General features: G+C 44.0%; 1 protein-coding gene across 42 annotated transcripts in view; it reads left to right on the top strand.

The window, feature by feature from the left end:
- MAP2 (microtubule associated protein 2) overlaps positions 1–18,154 on the top strand; it is a 226,684-nt gene that overhangs the window by 33,176 nt on the left and 175,354 nt on the right. For 40 of the 42 annotated variants that reach the window (XM_062602511.1, XM_062602338.1, XM_062602357.1 and 37 more), the window contains exon 2: positions 9,869–9,923. The gene's annotated coding sequence lies outside the window, so the exon portion shown is untranslated. Of the gene's footprint in view, positions 1–3,501; positions 3,522–9,868; positions 9,924–18,154 lie in introns of those variants that run through there. The other 2 variants (XM_062602312.1, XM_062602348.1) reach the window with 2 other exon arrangements.

Raw genomic sequence — 18,154 nt, 5'->3', positions numbered from 1 at the left:
GATAGAAGGATGAGTGTAGGAAGTGATTTGACTGCATTACTGAGAGATCACAAAATGCTGTACAGCAAATTGGGAGGGGTGGACAGGAGAGAATGCCTAAAACATAAAGCCAGTATGGTGCAGCGAGAAACTGAAATTGGATGATCTGTCTTACCAGTAAGAGACAACAGATTCTTGTATAAAGAATTGTATATAACAGAGAAAAACTGCTATATAGTGGAAGAGTGCTCTGTAGCTACAAGCGCGGAAGGGCGCTGTACAGCTACAAGTGTGGAAGGGTGCAGTGAGACTGCAGTCATTAAGTCAAGTTTCCTGCAACTCCCATAAGGTCCAGGGTTTGTTCAGCAGGGTTCAGTGGGCTTATTGGAGGCAGAGTCTCACCAGAGATGAAGCAGCAGAACTGGGTCTTTGGCTCATGTGTCCAGTGACCAAGTGGTCAGCAGTGGAGTTCCTGAACTCAACTTTTGTCATTTAAAGTGCCTGTACCTGAATTTAGGGACTGGTATTGCACTTAGGAAATCATTTTTGCTTGCAGTGTGCTCTTGCAGCTCATGATCTTACTATACCTCTGTGGATCACATACAGGTAATTCTGCCTATGGTTTGGCATTGATGCATATGAGGAGGTTGCAGCCATTAGTACAGGCTTTGCATAGAAGTGATGTGGCTTCTGAAGTCCTTTTCTTCTTGTGCTGTCCTCTGCATTGCTCTGTTAATGATGTGATTGGTGCTTTTTGAAGCCTGCAATTACAGTGAGCTCTGTGATGGATGGGAAGCAGCATTAAAGGATTAATGAGTTGAACTGAATATTTGGTGATTCCTTGAAGTGTCAACATCAGCATGCAACAGCAAACGGCTGATTAGCGTGATTCAGGCTTTGGCAGCCAGCACAAGGCATTATCCTGACATAGTGTGCACTTCAGCTCCTGCAGAAGGACTCAGGGTCAGATTTAGTGCGATACAGGATTAAGAAAACCCCCAGCAACAAGACAAACCTCTTTAAAAGTGGATCCATGGCTTGCATGTGTTGCAGGTATAAATTGACATGACATGGAGGCTCAAATCAGGTGTGCTCTTGATTTTGCCTTACAAAGTGGAAGTAGTCATTCTTTGCTCTTCAGACGTTTGTGTCATGGCAGCCTTTCCTTTTCCATGTGCTTTCCTTTCCTGGCTCTCCTTTAAAGACAATAAGAAGTTAGTGCAATTAAAAATTGCACACACAGGCACATCCATACTTGTGCACTGAAATATTAAGGATAGGAACATAAAGCCTTTGTTCTCCTTGATGTGGGTCCTGAATGTAATTACTCTAAGTGGCCTCTGCCTGTGTGGTTAGGTTAACATTGCATGCCCTGTCAGACAGCTCTATCTCAAATCAACACATGGTCTAGAGATTTGACAAGTGTATTCTAATTTATTTAATGCTGCAGCTGTACTTGCTTGCTCCCAAGTGTTTTCCTTGTATCTCTTGGAATAAAACATCCAGAACAAAAATGTGCCAGTGGAAAGGTTGCATGGGGTCCCTTGGGCCCTGTGCTGGGTATGTCTTGGTTTTACAAATGGCTTTGTGGTAGGACCAACTGAGGTTAGTAGGGCTGCTTGCATGATTCAGGACTCCTTTCAAGAACCATGGCTTGCTGCGTCAGAGCCCAGTCTCATCTTTTGCTCATTGGAATAGTTGCCACAGTGGTCACCATAGGTCTGCCGGAGCACCTTACTGGGTGTCTGCTTTGAGTGACCAGCCCCCTCTTAAATCAGAGCCCACTGAAAAGCCCCTGAGCATCTGAAAATCTCTACCATGCAAAAAGCTGGAGATGAATTATATATGTAGCTGTCTGAAGTGTACCAAGACAAACTCTTTGCTCAGCACCTATAATTACAAACAGTGTTCTGATCCTGAATAGAGGGCTTTAAAAGATCACGTTCAAAGCTGCTCATTAATTATGTTACTCAGTGTCAGGCCTTTTAATAAAGGAAAAAATTGCATTCTTCCTTGGCTGAAATAGAGATAATGTTACTTCCCAAGGACGGATTATTTCCGACTAGAATGATGCTTGTGCCCACTAATTGAAAGTTAATAAACATGTAAAAAATGGAATTTCTAAGCTGCCATATTTGAATGCGTTTGCCACTGTTACTTGTGACTGTGCTCTCTGGGTGAGGTGCTCAGAAAGCCCTGCTATATGCCCTTTTCTTCCTCAGTTAACTTTTAGAATGCATAGTGTTGTTAATGTGCTGCCACTGTCATTCATGCAGAGACTAGGAGGCCACCAAACCCCTAGTATTTGTATTTTTTTATTCATAATAATAACAAAAAGCTTATTTTAAAGGTTGCTTTAATGAATTCCAAGTTGTGTGCACTTCCAGACATGTTTCTAGTATAACTGTAGAAATAGATTGAGTGCTAGTCAGCCCTTGTAGCTCAGACAGTGCCCCTTTTGTCATGTTGCAGCACAAAATGTTACTCAGATTCTTAATGCACTTGACCTCAGTTACATCTAGATGATGTATCACAGACTGGGAAAGGCTGTTAAAGGAACCTTTTAACATCAGCGAGCCAAATGGCTCATTTCAGGAAATACTGGAATAAAGGGTGTTTGTGCAGGCTTTGTGGCAGCCTTCTGCATACGTGTTATAAAGCAGTCTTTAATTATGAGATCATATTATTACTCCTGCCTCCTTAAGTGCATGGTATGGATGTTGGTCCATTTGGGAAGAGTCACTCAGTGTTTTGGGGTTTTCTCTCGTATTTTTAGTGCAAGCCTTCATTCTTTTTATTTCTTACTGTTCTGAAAATACTGGACCAGTCATTCTGACATTATCTTGACTGTGTCATATGTTTAGGAGTTTATAGTTCAGAACCCTGCAGTGAAATGGAGGTGCATTCACATTGTAGAAGTGAACAAACTTTAAAAGTCCAAGTACGTAAAGTCCCAGTGAGACCCCACCTGCAGCACTGTGTGCAGTTCTGGTGTCCCCAGTATAAGAAGGACATGGAGCTGTTGGAGCAAGTCCAGAGGAGGCCATGAGGATGATCAGGGGCTGGAGCACCTCCTGTATGGAGACAGGCTGAGAACATTGGGGCTGTTCAGCCTGGAGAAGAGAAGGCTGCGTGGAGACCTCAGAGCAGCCTTCCAGTATCTGAAGGGGGCTGCAAGGATGCTGGAGAGGGACTCTTCATCAAGGACTGGGATGACGGGTTCAAACTGAAAAAGGGAAAGTTCAGGTTAGATATAAGGAAGAAGTTTTTTACTGTGAAGGTGCTGAGGTGCTGACGCAGGGTGCCCAGATAAGTCTTAAATGCTCCGTCCCTGGCAGTGTTGAAGGCCAGGCTTAGGTGAACATGGTCTAGTGTAAGGCCCATTGCAGGGGGCTGGAATTAGATGACCCTTGAGAGTCTTTCTAACCCAAACCATTCTGTGATTCTAACCCTACTTGTAAGTGTCCAGTGGAAGCTGCTCAGGTGGAGTCACCCACCTTCTGCTCTGACCCTGTGTGAGCTGTCTGGGCATAGAGGTGCATGTATGACACCAGACTGGGAATGAAACAGCTGTGTAGGACACCCTGCTTTGACTCTGAGGCAGACATCCTCATACCTGCACACTCCTTTCCTCATCCCTGGTCCTTGGTTTATTATGTGCCTTTGAGTTGTGGTGTCAGGGAGAGCTGTCCTACAGATATCTCCTGTGCTTCGTCCCTGGAGTAGCTTTAATTTCTGGAAGAGTGAGGAGCAGGTCTTGTGGAAAGCCACTGTGATTTTAGAATTGAAACCTGTCCATCAGGAAACTGGAGTTTAAACTGCTCAGAAAAGTGAATTCTTTAATTTCTTACTTTTTTTAAAAAATTATTTTTAGTCTAGAATGGCAGAGTCATCTTATCCTGGATTCTTATTTACCAAAATAGCCCATCTGAGTGTTTCAGATCTTTAAGGTCAGAACAAACTGAATTGATCTGTTATCTAATGAAAAAGTATGCTTCCCCAAATTAATCCTTCATGCTGTGACACTTTAAAACTCCAGAAGGGCTCTCACTGATTTCTGATGTGAATACCTTAAATTGAACTTGATTTTCAGAAATGAGCATCATTTGGTTGCTGTCCCCCTCCCCCAACTGTAGACTGAGAGGTATTTGGACATAAAAATAGTAGGAGCCTGTAAGACAGAGGGAGGCTGTTCATTCAATGCTTCCTCTTGCAAAGCTATGATTGGCAGGGCTGAGTCTGGTAATGTGGTTTGCAGGCAGTGGGCAGTGGTGAAGCTCTGATTGACTTTGTGGGCTCAGGAGAGAGTAAGATGAGAAGTGCTCAAGGATGTGTTTTAGGGAGAGAGTGGGAACATGTAGGTTCTCAGGCAGCAGAAGCAAGCGAAGATACTTTTCAAGCATCTTTTCATCACTGCAGAGAAAGAAACAGCTCACATTGTCGTTACCCAAGGCACATATCCAAGATGAATCCTTAACTACTACGAATCAGTGGTGTTCCCTGGCATTTTGGTAGAACTGTGCTGGTCTGCCCTTCTTAGGACTCAGGCTGTTGAGTATGGAATCTCATTGAAGAATAAAGAAGTTTGAGGCAATTCTTTCCTCATGGAAATCTTCCAACATCTTTTACATTGTTGGTGCTAATAAATTGAAAGTTGTCTAAGCAGGTAATAAAAAGATGTGGTTTGGTTTAGTTTCACTTGCAACTCCAAAGAACTTGGGTAAACTTCCTGGAAATCAGAATTGCTACAAGGAAGACATTGCCTATGAATGAGAATAGAAAGCAATTCAGAATTTACAGGTTCATACTGGCAGAAGTGCCTTGTCATGAGCAGATAATGAATTTCCTGGAATAGGAGCAGTGCTAGAGCCACACTGATTGCTCTCTAAAGGAATTCTTTTGTTGTTACTTATTTTCTTGCACTGTTGGCACCCTTGCAGGGTGTTGAGTTGCTTCTTCGAAAATGTGTTTAAACATTGAAAAATGGCAAAAGGATAACGGGATCAGCCAGAGAACCAAACAGAAGCTTTGAAGTCCTTTTGCTGCAGAAGTCCTGACAGCAGACAATGTACTTTTGGTGTGAATTCCCGTCCCTGAAACGGGGAGATTCAACTTGAAAGGGTATGTGGTCCATAGAACTCCTGGGAAGCTGGGCTCTCAGCTTCCATTAGTGATATCCAGTGTGTTATCTGCTGCTTTTTTGCACAGCAGGGAACATGCCTCACAGATCTGTTCTATTACTCCCTCTTCAGCTCTGAGCCATAGATCACTTTTCATATATAAACAGTCTAAAATATTCTGGGGTTTTTAGAACTCATTACACTATAAATTTCAATTGACATAGCAAGAGGGGCTAACAAAGGTACCATAGCAGCTGAGCAGCAGTCTCTCTCCAATTAGAGAGAAAGCAGGGTTTGAAATTCCTGGCTTTTTAAAGAAACAGAAGATGAATTTGTTCTTATTTCATAGGGATGCCTGTGGGAGGGCTGCAGCAGTAGGCTTTGTGTGTGAACCTTGCTTCACTTGTGTATTGTCAAGGATGAGGCCTTCATAGTACATGCACAGCTCCTGCTGCTCAGTTTCATCACATGTAGGCAGGCAAACAACCAAAACTCTTGGACTGTCTCTCATCGGCAGTGGACATATCAAAGAAAGGTAGATGTCCAAGACTGGAAGGAATTGCAGGAGATGTGATGCAGACCTTGGTTGAAGAGGCAGGAACCCCAGGATAACCCTGTCCTGTTTACTTGGTTCCTTTTGACTGTCCAGAAAAGGTGGTGTACAGCTTCAGTAAGTTCCTAATTTACTTAGATTAGCCTAAATCTCTTTTGCAAGTCTTTCAGACATGTTGAACAACTGCTGGTTTTATACTTCAGAGGTTTATCTCCTGTGTTAAGGCACGTCTGTGTGCAGACAACAGTTAACAGTACTAGGTTGACAGCGATGATAAAAGAGCTCTGGAAAATCTGATTGTGGAAGCAGAATATCCAGTTCACTTTGCTTTCCTGTGGGGTGTGACTTGCCTCCACTTAGGAGTCACCATAGCAGAGTGATGTGGGCTTGCACACCAACTCCTCCAGTGCAAACTGATGTACCTGGGCTCAGCCTGTTGGGCCTCAGCTAAGATGTTGGTGCAAGAAGCTATGTGCTGAAACATTTACTTTTTCTGCCTCTGCTGCAGCACTACCACAGCACTTTACATCATTGAGGGTCATAGCATTGGTTCCTGGATGATTTTGGACCTCATGAAATGCTTGTGAACTCGTCTCAGTGCTCTCTTCATAATGTCACATAATGTATTGCAAAGAAGTGAGCCTCAGACTGACCCCTCCAAGAACTCACTCAGCCCCCTGAAGAGCAGAGCACATATGGGTTGCTGTTTTTCCACTAAATGTGCTTTACTGTAACAGCAAACTAGGTTAGAGCAGTTTGTGTTGGTTCTTTACAGGAGCAAATTTGCTGATTTTGATCCTCTAACCATTTTTGGGGTATTAATAATTAATTACTAATTTATTTCAGCAGTCTGAGTTACACTGACAGGTCTCTGGTTGCCTGTGTGGTCACCATCTTCCTTTTTACCACGGCCCTGTGCTTGCCCTTGGGCAGTGTTTTAGGGCTTCCCTCCTCTTCCGTGAGCTTGCAGTGTCAGTGGGTTCATCCATTGATGTGTGGTTGGTTGGTGTTTTGTGGACATTGTTTTGCATTTAAAAGACATTGTAGTTAATAAAAGAACTGTACTTTAATCTGTTTCATCTGATTTACCTACATGAGTCTGCTTAATACTCTTTAGACCTCTCTGTCTCTTTTGGTCAGCACTGTAGTTACTTATGTCCTAGCTTACTCTTGCCACAGATTAGTTTACCTCCGTATCTTTATTCCATCCCCATGGAGCTTCCCTGCACTCTCTTGGCCTCCCATGGATCCCTGCTGACCTGTGCAATCCCTGCTGGCCTGTGCAGAGTTGCTTGGAATCTGTCTTGCCTTATTCTGAGATTCACTGACCTTAATCTGCTGCACTTGTTCCTTCCTTCTGTTTGAATGGTAGTGTTAGTTCAGGCTCACTGTTACCCAATGCATCTCCTGCCTTCAGTTTCAAACAGCTTCACCTTCTAGCCAAACCAACTCTGTCTTCTGAAATGAAACATACCTAGGGTGTTAGAAGATCTGGATGTGTCCAGCTGTGCCAATGGGTATTTAGGATAAACAGCTGTCTTCATAACATGTGCTTCTCTTGCGGAGCTGGAGTAGGCTGAAAGATGGGAAATGCTGGAGAGCTTTCTCTTCCTATTGCATGTTACTGCTAAGCTGTTAGTGAAGGACTTTGCTAACCAGATCTGCTGGTGTGACCCCTTGCAGGAGCAGCAACTTCACGTTAAAGCTGATAGCATTAGCAAATGCTGCTGTAGTTACAGGCAAGGGGTAGGTAGATTGTTCAGTATAGATGTGTTCTTTAAAACCAACTCCTGATTTTTTTTTACCCAGCAAGTATGCACAAGGCAAAATGCCAAGATGTAGCAGTGCTAATTGTGTTTTCCCTGAGTCAAACAGTAGGCCTGGTACTTAATTATTAGTAGTCTTTTCCTACGTGTGACCTGGGTGTTCACCACAGGCTTCATGAGTCAGGGTTGTGGCTGTGAAAATCCTCAGGTTTCTAAAGCAGAAAGAAGTGGTGAATGCTCCATCCCTGGTAGTGTTCAAGGCCAGTTTGGACAGAGCCCTGGGAGACCTGGTCTAGTGTGAGGTGTCCCTGGCCGTAGCAGGGGGTTGGAACTGGATGATCTTAAGGTCCTTTTCAACCCAAACCATTCTATGAGTCTATAACTGTAGCAGAAAAGTAAATATGTGTCTGATTGATGTTTCAGAGCCATATTATCTTGCTAGCAACAAGTCTGTTTCCTTTTTATCATGACCTGAGATACTAGGATGAGTCTGGAGTCTCTCAGGGAGTAAACACTGTGGGCTGGGCCTTAAAGATACTGGAAGCTGGCAGAGGTGCCAGGGTTATGTGCTGGTCAGAAGTATTATAGAAGAGATCCTCCTTGTACCATCCCTCCTCATCTCTTGCTTTGGATATGGATTGGGAGCTCCTCGGAGATTAGGAGGTGCTGAATGGGGTTTTGCTCAAGAGGGGAATATTATGTAGGAGTTGTGAGACGATTGTGTTTTGCTGACCATTATTGACAGTGTCTGGATGAGTAGCATCTTCCCAAGGAATGCTGAATCTTTGGTGCATGACACTGCACCTGGGGGTGGGGCTGTAAACAAATCTCATTTAGCAAGTCTAACCGGCTTAGAGTTGTTTTCCTTCTCAGACATATGGAATTAAGCAGAGATAATGGGGACCGCGCCTGGGCAGTGTATTGTAAGAAGTGACTTTTAATTTTCTGGTACTGGGAGGAAAGAAGAAACAGCTGAGCTTGAGGTGTTTTCCACTTTTCCCCTGGTTGCACTTGGATCTTTCTCCTCAGTTGTGGCAGCAATGTGCAGCACAGAGTTAGTCGTCTTTTTTTGCTTTTAGAAAGTTGTCCCTTAAAAGCAGGAGGTAGGGATGTTTTCCTGGCTTTCTGCTCCTGATTCAGCTACTGACACGTTAACTTTGACAAGATACTAGATGTGCCCTTCACTACCTTTCAGTGTAATGAAATACTTCATTACCAAGTTCTAAGTCAAAGGCAAGACCCCTCTTGCTTTCAGTGACAACCCCTATGATCATGGGTACAGTGATACGTAACAAAATTGATGCAAAGTACAAAGTACTTTTGTCCCTGCTAGTGTGTGTCTTCTCCCCACCTTTCTTCTTTCAAGCAGTGAATATTTTATACAGCCTTGTTCAGCTGTGATTTTTTTTTTTTTTTTTACCCATGTTCTGGCAGAAGTTAATGTTGCAGGTAGGGTGCATGCTGATGAAGAGTGATTTACAAGGTCCTTTTGCTGGCTGTTGGCCTGAAACTGGGAAGTCCGTCTGTTCTTCTTCCTTCTTGGGCAATTCATAAATACCAACCATTTGCACTTTATAGCAGCTTTTCCCCTGCCCAGCCTTTCCCAGGATTTGCAAAGTGGTAATTAATCCTCATTTATGCTGTTGCGATGATACTAAACTCATTGTAAGATCTGGTAGTAACTAGAGCACAGAGTAGTTAAAGATGTGCCTAAGGTCATGCAATAAACAGCTGTAGCACCAGAAAGAATTCTCCTCTGTGAGTGCTCCGCAGAACATCCCTACTGCAGCTTTTCTGTGGTACGTGATACTCAATTACATGATATTCAATTTATAGGTCCCATAGGCCTGGGCTGCAGCTTGTAAGCATGTAATTTTTTTTACTGTGCCGTGAAACTGTGGGATTCCAGGAAACAAAACGTTTGCTAACTGAAGCCACATAATCTCCGTTCTTTGTTTGCTGACTCCTTGTATTGTCAGTTGTTGCTGTTACCGTCTTTTGTAATTTGAGGTGAATCATCCCCAATGAATCTAGATACATGAAAGGTCTTCTGCCTGTGCATCGTCTTGTTTCTGTAAAGGAAGAAGGGGCTTACTTGTCTCTGTGAAACTCTGGTCCTGACAGAAACCATCGGTGTAGGCTGGGTTTCTGTGGAATCTGCTTTTCTGTGGATATATGCTTTGTGTGGGAGCAGGCGTTTTGAAGGCCCGGGCTGGTTGGTGAGACATGGTCTGATGGTTAAGAAGGTGTTTAAGCTGTGATGGCAGGGGAGGTTCTAGGTCACTGGAAAGGAGAGTTTAGTGTAACTTTGCACATATTACCAGGAGCAGAGAAGGAGGGTATTTTGTTAATCACACACGGCAATTCACGAGCCTTTAAAGCATTCAATAAAATGAGAGCCTTTTCCCTTTAGCAGCTGTCACTAACTGAGAGCTTTTGCTTTGTTTCAGGTGTGGAAACCTGAACTAAAATATCCTGTGACTGACAACGTGACGACACCAAGAGGTGGGTTTTCTGTGTCTGTTCATCTCTTATCAGCCATTCCAGAGCACTGGATATGCTGTACGTCTTGACTTTACTAGGATTGATTGCCTGATGGATCTCTGTGGCTTGTTCAAACAAGACCGGAGTTTGACAGGGCTCCTCCCATGTGTGTGCACGTGTTGAGTTCTAAACAAACAGAACGTGTCCATTTCCTGGGCTGCACAGTGAGAGGTGTTTATGGGATGGAGGTGGAAACTTAAGTGAAAATAAGAATGTGTTGGGGTTTTGCCAACCATTTTGTTCAGGTGTCTGTTTCCTGTAGGGAATGTGCGTTGGCAGTAGAAGTTGAGCTATCCAGAAGCTGTGCTGCTGAGTACAAGCGAATCTGTGACGGGGCATTTTTCTCCTCTCACACTTCAGATTTAGGCTTCGTGGTTGCCAAGAATATTTTATGCGATGTGCTCAGTACTTGTTTGTCAGTCGCCACATGCTCACCGTGTTGGGGGTTTTGTTGCTCGGCTTTGTTGCAGTGTTTTATTGTGGTTGTTAATGGAATATGGAAATCTGCAATGCAGCCCAGGTGCACAGAAATGCTGATCCCTGGGTTTCCCACTGCAGCCTGGCATTAGCTGGCCAGAGAAAGGTTTGTGTAATGGGTGCAGACAGCTTTTGCTTATTTGAACAGCTCAAGTGAAAACCAGCTGGTAAATACCACGTTGGTTTTATTCAGTGGTTGTCGCAAGAACAAGTATTTGATCATTCCTCTTCAGCAATGAAAGCGCTCATCTCAGCTGTACTTGAAGTTTTCAAGCACCGGGTTTATGTGGTGACACTGCACAACCATGATGAAGTCATGGGTTTGGGTTTGGTTTGGTTTGTTTTTTCTTTCCTGGAGCTAGTTCTTGCCCTTCTTTATAGGATGTGGAATGGAGTAGAAACTGGGATGTGTGTTGCTCACATCTGTGTGCTGGGGACAGTTTCTTCTTGCTGCCTTTCCAGCCACCCCTCATTTCTCTCTTGGAGGTCATAATTCTTTTTCCTATGTCTGAAGGTATGAGTCTTCCTGCAGTACATGTCCACAGCAGGAGGGCGAGCAGCAGCAGTATTTCAGTGCAGAGCAATAGTCTCTCTGTTGAGTATTTGAGTGTGGTGTTAGTTGCCAGCTCTGGAGGACTGCACTGTGACTGTGAGGGGCTACAGTGCAGATGTACTGCTTGCGTTTTTAAGAAGCTAAATAAATTGCCACAGTCATGTAAGCTTTGTCTTGTGTGTTTGTGGAAGGCAGTGAGAGAAACAGGTAAGGTGTGAAAATTTGTCAGCCAGGCTCCAGTTGTCAACATACTTGAAATGAAATGGCCAGTGTCATTGGCATTAATAGTAGCTTATGGTAGTAATCCTTGTTCAGTGTGAAAAGGTCTGGCTTTGATTTCAGTGAGGTCAGGATGCTTCTTTTCGCTGCTCCTCTGCATGCCATTAAACAAGATTCACTAGGCGAAAGGTCAGATGTCTGGGAGGAGCTGGGCCTTTCAAAATGGTACTGAGGCCAGTCCAGTAACTCCAATGGGAGGGAGCTATTTGAGGATCTGAGCTTAAAGTGTAGACAGAGCTGTTTGGTGGATGCTCTTTGCAAAGAGCAACAGTGAAGCTGGGGAGAGTTCACTCTGCAGTTGAATTCACTTGCGCTAATTTGAGCTTCAAAAGCCTTGATGACAGGTGTTGAACGGGCTGTTGGCTCTTACTGAGAGCTCATCATGAACAGCAATGTGTGTAACCAGGAAAGTCAGCGCAGGCAGCTGAGCTGTCAGCTGAAAGGGATAGGTAAGCTGTCTGCTTTTAGAAGTGAGTAGTAATCCAGTTCTCTCAGTACCCAAACTATGGGTATTTTCAGCTGTGTTTGAGCTGAATTTTATCATATAAAGATTTATCATACAGAGAAGTGGAGAGTAAAAAAACTTACGGTGTTAAAATAATCAGTTTCCTAAATCTTACTTTTTTCCCTAAATCTTACTTTTGACAGTGAGCGCAGGCTGTAGGAGCAGCCCTGGACCAAGGCTGAATCAACACTTGAAACTTCTGAACTTTATTAGCTCTTGTTCTTCTCTCTGATAGTGTTCTTTCCCTCTTCTCCTTTGTGAATCTAAGGCACATTCAGATGATGCTATGTTTTCACAGCGCGCTAAATGTTCAGCTCTCCCTTTTGTCTTGGTAACCTTCCTTATAACCCTCTCTTAACCTTGCACACAACCTGCTTAAGGGCAGAGAAGAAATTTACACCCGTTTCTTGGTCTCACTCTGTTGCATCACGTTCTGAACTGCCCCAAAGGACCTTCCCTCTCTTTCTTGCTCATCACATAGCAGTTGTGTATCTTGCACAAAGGAATGAATGCAAGGTCGTTTGTCTCGTACCTGTCCCTGCAAGCTCAGGCACATACTGAATCACGCATGGCATAAAACCCAAATCCTCAAAACAAAACATGAAACGTAAGTGGAACAGTTGTGTTTTACTGCAAATCTGGGAAAAAAATCCCAACCCAAAACAAAACAAAAACATGGAATCCCAAACTGGTTTGGCTTGGAAGGGACTTTAAAGCTCATCCAGTTCCAACCCGCTGCCATGGGCAGTGACACCTTCCACTAGAGCAGGTTGCAGATGGAGAACATAAGTTGTATGAAGACGAACCATGTAGGAAATGGTTCCCAGACCTGTACTAATTCCTGGTGAATTTCCATGTGGTACGAACAAAAAAAAATTGTGAGAATTAGGTAATTTTGTCAACAACTTGAAGACCTGCATTGCCTACCTTAACGTTAGGCTCTTGTGCATGGCTGCTGCTAGCAAGAAGCGTGCTCACCCTCCTCTTTCAGAGAGCAGAGTATTTCTGGAAAACATCTCTTTCCACTGAGTCTAGAAAAAGCTTTTGGTGTTTGGATGCCTCTGTTCTGCTCAATGTGAGGTATGAAGGAGCTGCGTGAGCTCATGTTCTTACAAGCTCTATAAACAGAGCTTGTTGAGCGTTTACCTGTACACTGTTAGAAGAGTGATATGAGAACTGTGATCACAACTTATCCCATGGAGTCTTTTGTACTTCTGTCTTTAACAATGCTGATCTTTTGGGCTCATTCTCTTGCAAAAGTGGTCTGGTACAGCACAGCAAATAAATGATCATAGTAAGGCACCTGATCTCTTGAAGAAATCTGTCATTCCACCAGGGTGTACTGGTTGTCTGATTCGCAGTGTAAGATGATGCACCTCAAGCTGTTTTCTGAAGCTGCTCACATATACTCACCATTACCACTTTCTCCTATCCTGCTGCTAGGAATGGAAAGTGTGAAAGGATTCAGGAATGTGAAGAGCTGCCACAGCAGCGGTTCCTGAGGAGGGTGATGCCACGTGTATGGTACAGAGAGTGAGAGCAGTCTGCACTGCCAAGAAACATGGATGTTATCCTTAGGCCCACTCCTTTCTCTGCTACAGGTTTCCTCTGTGATATTCTCTTTGTGCTAAAATAAAACCAGTGAAAGCCAGACCCACTTCCCTGTTGAAGGCCTTGACATCACATCCAGCATCCTTTGGTTTGATGCTAAGGGCTGTTAAATACCACAGAGAGTCATGTGAGGCAGAAGCTAGATAGACTGAACCTTGGCCGTTCATGTTGAAGTCACAAGAAACTTGAACTTACACCCTGCAAGAAAAAATCAAGTTGTTTGGAAGTGCCTGTTGTATTGTTGTTCCAAATGCTCCTCTTGTAAGAAGGAGCCCTCCAGCATGTGGGTCTTGCAGACCTGTGCTATATGGAAAAGTAGGAAGGGTACTGGCATCATGCCTTCCTCCCCAGAAGCCTGTGTGTAGAATGAGGACCTAGGAGCCCGTCTGCCCTGTGCCAGGGAGGAAGTGAAGGGGGAGGTGTTGAATGAGGGTTGTGGCTGTACAGTTTCTTCTCCAGTAGTGCAAGCAAACCAGCTGGCACCCACAGGACCCTGCACCAGCTAGACCTGCAATGTTAAGTCTGATGGGCTAGATTTCGGTGTTGAAGTCAGCACAAGCATGTCAGTATGGCACAGCAGCAGAACTGGCTTCTTGTTTGTGTTGTCTTTCACATGTGTCTGGGCATTCTGAGTACCTGTCAGTCGCTCAAGTAATTCAGTCTGAGATGTAGTGACAGGGTAAGGGAATGGTTTTCAACTGAAGGAGGGTGGATGTAGATTAAATGTTAGGCAGAAGCTCTTCCCTGTGAGGGTGCTGAGGCGCTGGCACAGGGTGCCCAGAGAAGCTGTGGCTGCCCCATCCCTGGCAGTGTTCAAGGCCAGGTTGGACACAGGGGCTTGGAGCAACCTGCTCTAGTGGAAGGTGTCCCTGCCTGTGGCAGTGATTGGAACTGGATGAGCTTTAAGGTCCCTTCCAACACAAACCAGTCTAGGATTCTGTGATTATGAATATACAGAAATAGGTGCTCTTTTTGAGGGCCACTTTGTTTTTCATTGTCTGACACTACATATAATGCCTAAAGATGCAGAGTTTAAACCCCAGCACTTTTCTGAGTGCTAGCAAATGCTTGAGTTAACGTTCTACCAAACACCAGATGTGAAACCTGAAGGCAGGGCCAGAAAAATATTTATTGAGGGAGTATCATCTGAGGAAGCTGTTCTTATTGACACCAGCAGCTCTTGAGTGCTGGTGAGTTAACCAAGTAAGTGTTTGTGGGTTGTTTTGTAATGACTAATTCTATTGCTAGCAATGTCTTCAGGATAAAACAGCAAATGGAAGGAACAGGTGGGACACGACTTCTTTAACAGGAAACAACATATTGTAGAACTGCAAGCGTCTGCTTCTACTTAATGCTCAATCTTCAAATGCTCTGTGAGGCGGTTCATTTCTGTGGAATAAATGACTAGAGCAGCCGGCAGGCCTATACAATACCTTCATATTTTAAAAACTCCTTATTTTAGTGATTCAGTGGGGTAAAAACACCTCCCTTGTGACCTCCTGCATGCCATATCAGGAGGCTGGAAGGCACCAAGGAGAACAACAATTCTGATTAAATCCTTTTCCATAGCTATGAGTGGGAGTTTTGCTCCTGACTTCAGTGGGAGTAGGAGCCAGGCCTTTTCTTTGTAGTGCAGCAGTGACGTCTTCCGAGACAGTATTAAAGAAGAGGTGTTATGCCCTTTAATCTGAAAAGCTTAAATTAAGCAAGACAAGTCTCTTTGAAAGGAGAAAGCATCTTTTATGAGGCGTTTGCTCCTCCTAAGTGATACAGCAGGGGAACTAGGCAAGTTTGCAGGTGAATGGTAAAGACCTGGATAAAAGTTTCTATTCCCAAAAGCTTTTCTTAGTGTTTTGTTCATTTCTCCCCCTAGCTGTAGGAGATGCTATCACTACAAGGTTTGCTTTGCTTCCAGCTTTTGAGATAGTGGCTGTAATGCCTTTATGACTTGAGTATCTTTTGTTATTGGTGGGGAGAAAGCATTTCAGTGTATAGCATTCAGAAATAGAAGCTTTTCTGTTACTTACAGTCCCAACTCATATCCTGTTCATAGATTTTTGTCCCCCCTCACATGTTTCTGGAGCCATTACCACTCAACATGTGATGTCAAGAGCCTGTCCTTTCTCCTGTAAGGTCACTTGGGGGATTTTGCATTGGTACCAGCAACAACAGAACCAGGGTGGAAGCTCTTTGATCTGGTAGGGCAGCATGAAGGGTCTCACTGCAGGTCTGCCTAAAGGGAGTTTCAGGTCTGTGGCCAGGTCTGTTAGAGAAAAGGGAGGAAGGGCATCCTGAGGGGAAAGAGATTACAGTCATAGGAAGAATTGGTTATGTTTCTTACAGCTCTTAACTGCTGTTGGCATAAACATGCCTCATTGTCTAAAGGCATTACAGTATCTCTTTTAGTGTTGCTTCTCACCTTGGAACCATATGGGATTAATGGCAGCCATTCACCAAATTCTTAATTTTCAGACTTTGAAGGTGGATTGTATAATTCAGTTCATTTGTCTAAACAATGTATAAAGACAACAGTTACTTCAGTTTAACACTTTCATACGAAACCCCTTTGGTTTTGCTTGGAACTGATTTGCCTTTTTACTGTTAAAATTATCTGGTTATTTTACTGTATAAATGAAACGCATAACACTTCTGAGGACAGACAAATCTTACATCTTCTGGTACCTGTCTTCTGAATATTTGTGTGTATCTTGAAATAATTTTGTCATCTGGCTTATAATTCCTTGTCTGTTTAGGACTGGTGTCTCAAATCCTGATGAAATCAAGTCAGCCTTATTGTTCTAGGCAGTGTGGTCTGATTCAGTATGGGGAATGTTAGCCTGGGAGTTGAGAGAGTTGGGCATGAGTAGGACCTTATAACATTTTGATCCTGACCAGAAAAGAGGAAAATACTTGGTTAGAGATCCATGACAGTATCAACCTTATTTAACCACTGTTACACAAGGAGCTGTTTATGCTTTCCTGTTTTTCTCCATCAGATAGGTTTATAATCCAAATGCTGTACAGCATGGTGCTATGCATTGCTAGATGTTGTGATGCTGTAGTGGCAGTTGCTTTGAGCTAAGGCTTCCAAAGACACATCTCGACATGAGTGAAGGGGAACTGTGCAGCTGAAAATGTGAAAACCTCCATCCTTAGTTTTTAAGTGCAGTCCTAAGAGAGATTTGGCTGTGGCACAGGACTGAAGGCAAGAATTGAGCTGATCTGTGTGCTCTTAGCTGAGCTGTTGCACTCGGCCTGCTCTTTTCAACTGTTTGAATCAAAAGCTCAGAGCTAGGGAAGCTACAATGCAATGGGGATAGGAGCCAGGTGTGGGGCACTAGAGAAAGGCTTTTGGATCTGGGGCTGGTTTGAAAAAACACTAGTCAGGGGATAGTGCCTGCCCAGGAATCCTTGCTATGGAGGTGGGATGGGAGGTGAATGGAAAGGTGCCTGTTTTCAAACCCAAACCTGTACTGAGTCATAAATGAGTTTGAACTCATACAGGACTGTGGGTAGAGGAAAGCCCGTGTTCCCCAGCAGTGTACAACTCACCCTGTGACTTAGGGGACTAAGGTTAGGAGCCAGAAAAATGCCATGTTACTGTGCTTAGTTCCAGAGGTGAGGCAGACGGAAAGTGAAGGAGGAGCCTCCTTGGAGATCCAGCCCTGAAGGGAGCATTAGTACCTCCAGCTCACGCATGAGAAGATGAGACACTTCTGAAGACATTAATACTATCTGCAGACAGTAGGCAAGTCTGTGCCCCAGCTGGGATCAGACTCCAGTCTGCTGGGTCCTGTGCAGGACTTTGTTGTCTTTGCTGTCAAAGTGCCTGTTTCCACTGTATGTCTTAGCTAAACAATTTACCCTGAGCTAACAAATAAGCAATAGCTATGCAGTGCAAAGAATAACAGCATGGACAGATAGGTGCATAAGCCTGCATTTTGTTTGTAATCACATCACGGGTGCATGCACCTGAGGCATAATATACTCAGAAGGAGAAAATATGGACCCCTACCCATCAAGTGGGAAACTGTTGCTTTGGGTGGAAAGCTCTTGGTTTTCTCAAGCAAATGCAAAGGCAAGTTTTGTATGTGAGCTGTGGGAGCTGACTTGGAAAGCTTGGACTGATTCTGCCAGTAGTTTAGAATTTACAATTATGTGTTATCATAATAAGCAGGAGCTGAAACTAAGGATGGGTGTGTTTAAGCTCTTCGTGTCAGAATGCAATTGTGTTTGTGCTAGAAAACTTGAAGCATCAGAAGCAGATGCTTATTTATCTCTAAAATTGCTGAAGCTCCATTGATTTCAGCAGACCTGCGCCCACATGCGCTTGCAACAGCCAGCAAACAGGCTCTTGAATCTCAGAAATGCACCATGAAGATGCCAAGCAACATCTGTAACATAGCAACAGGGAAATCTTTATGCTGTTCTTGTCACTGCTGGTCTCGGAGGTTGGTGGAAATGGTAAGCATATGGTGGAGAATGGAATGCCTACTGAATTTAAAACAATAGTCAGTTATGGTGGTGTTGCAAGGACCCAGCTTTGAGGGGCCTCAGCTTTGGTTCAGAGCAAAGGCTTGGGAAGACATCACACAGCAGCATGTCTCCATGGTTTCTTCTTGCTTTTGGTGGGATTAATGCTTCCCCTGTGTGAAGTGTGACCTTCCTGAATCCATCAGGAACTTTGCCAGCAGGGTCTGGCATCTCTGTTTTCCCCTTTCAGGCTGTCTGGAGTGCTGTCGCAGGCTGTGTGGGCAGCAGAAGCCC

Source organism: Pezoporus occidentalis, unplaced genomic scaffold (genome assembly GCF_034315485.1).
Source record: "Pezoporus occidentalis ecotype Australia unplaced genomic scaffold, CSIRO_AGI_Poc_V1 ctg118, whole genome shotgun sequence".
Lineage (NCBI taxonomy): Eukaryota > Metazoa > Chordata > Aves > Psittaciformes > Psittacidae > Pezoporus > Pezoporus occidentalis.
Note: the sequence above shows the minus strand (reverse complement) of the source record. Positions and strands in the feature narration are given on the sequence as shown.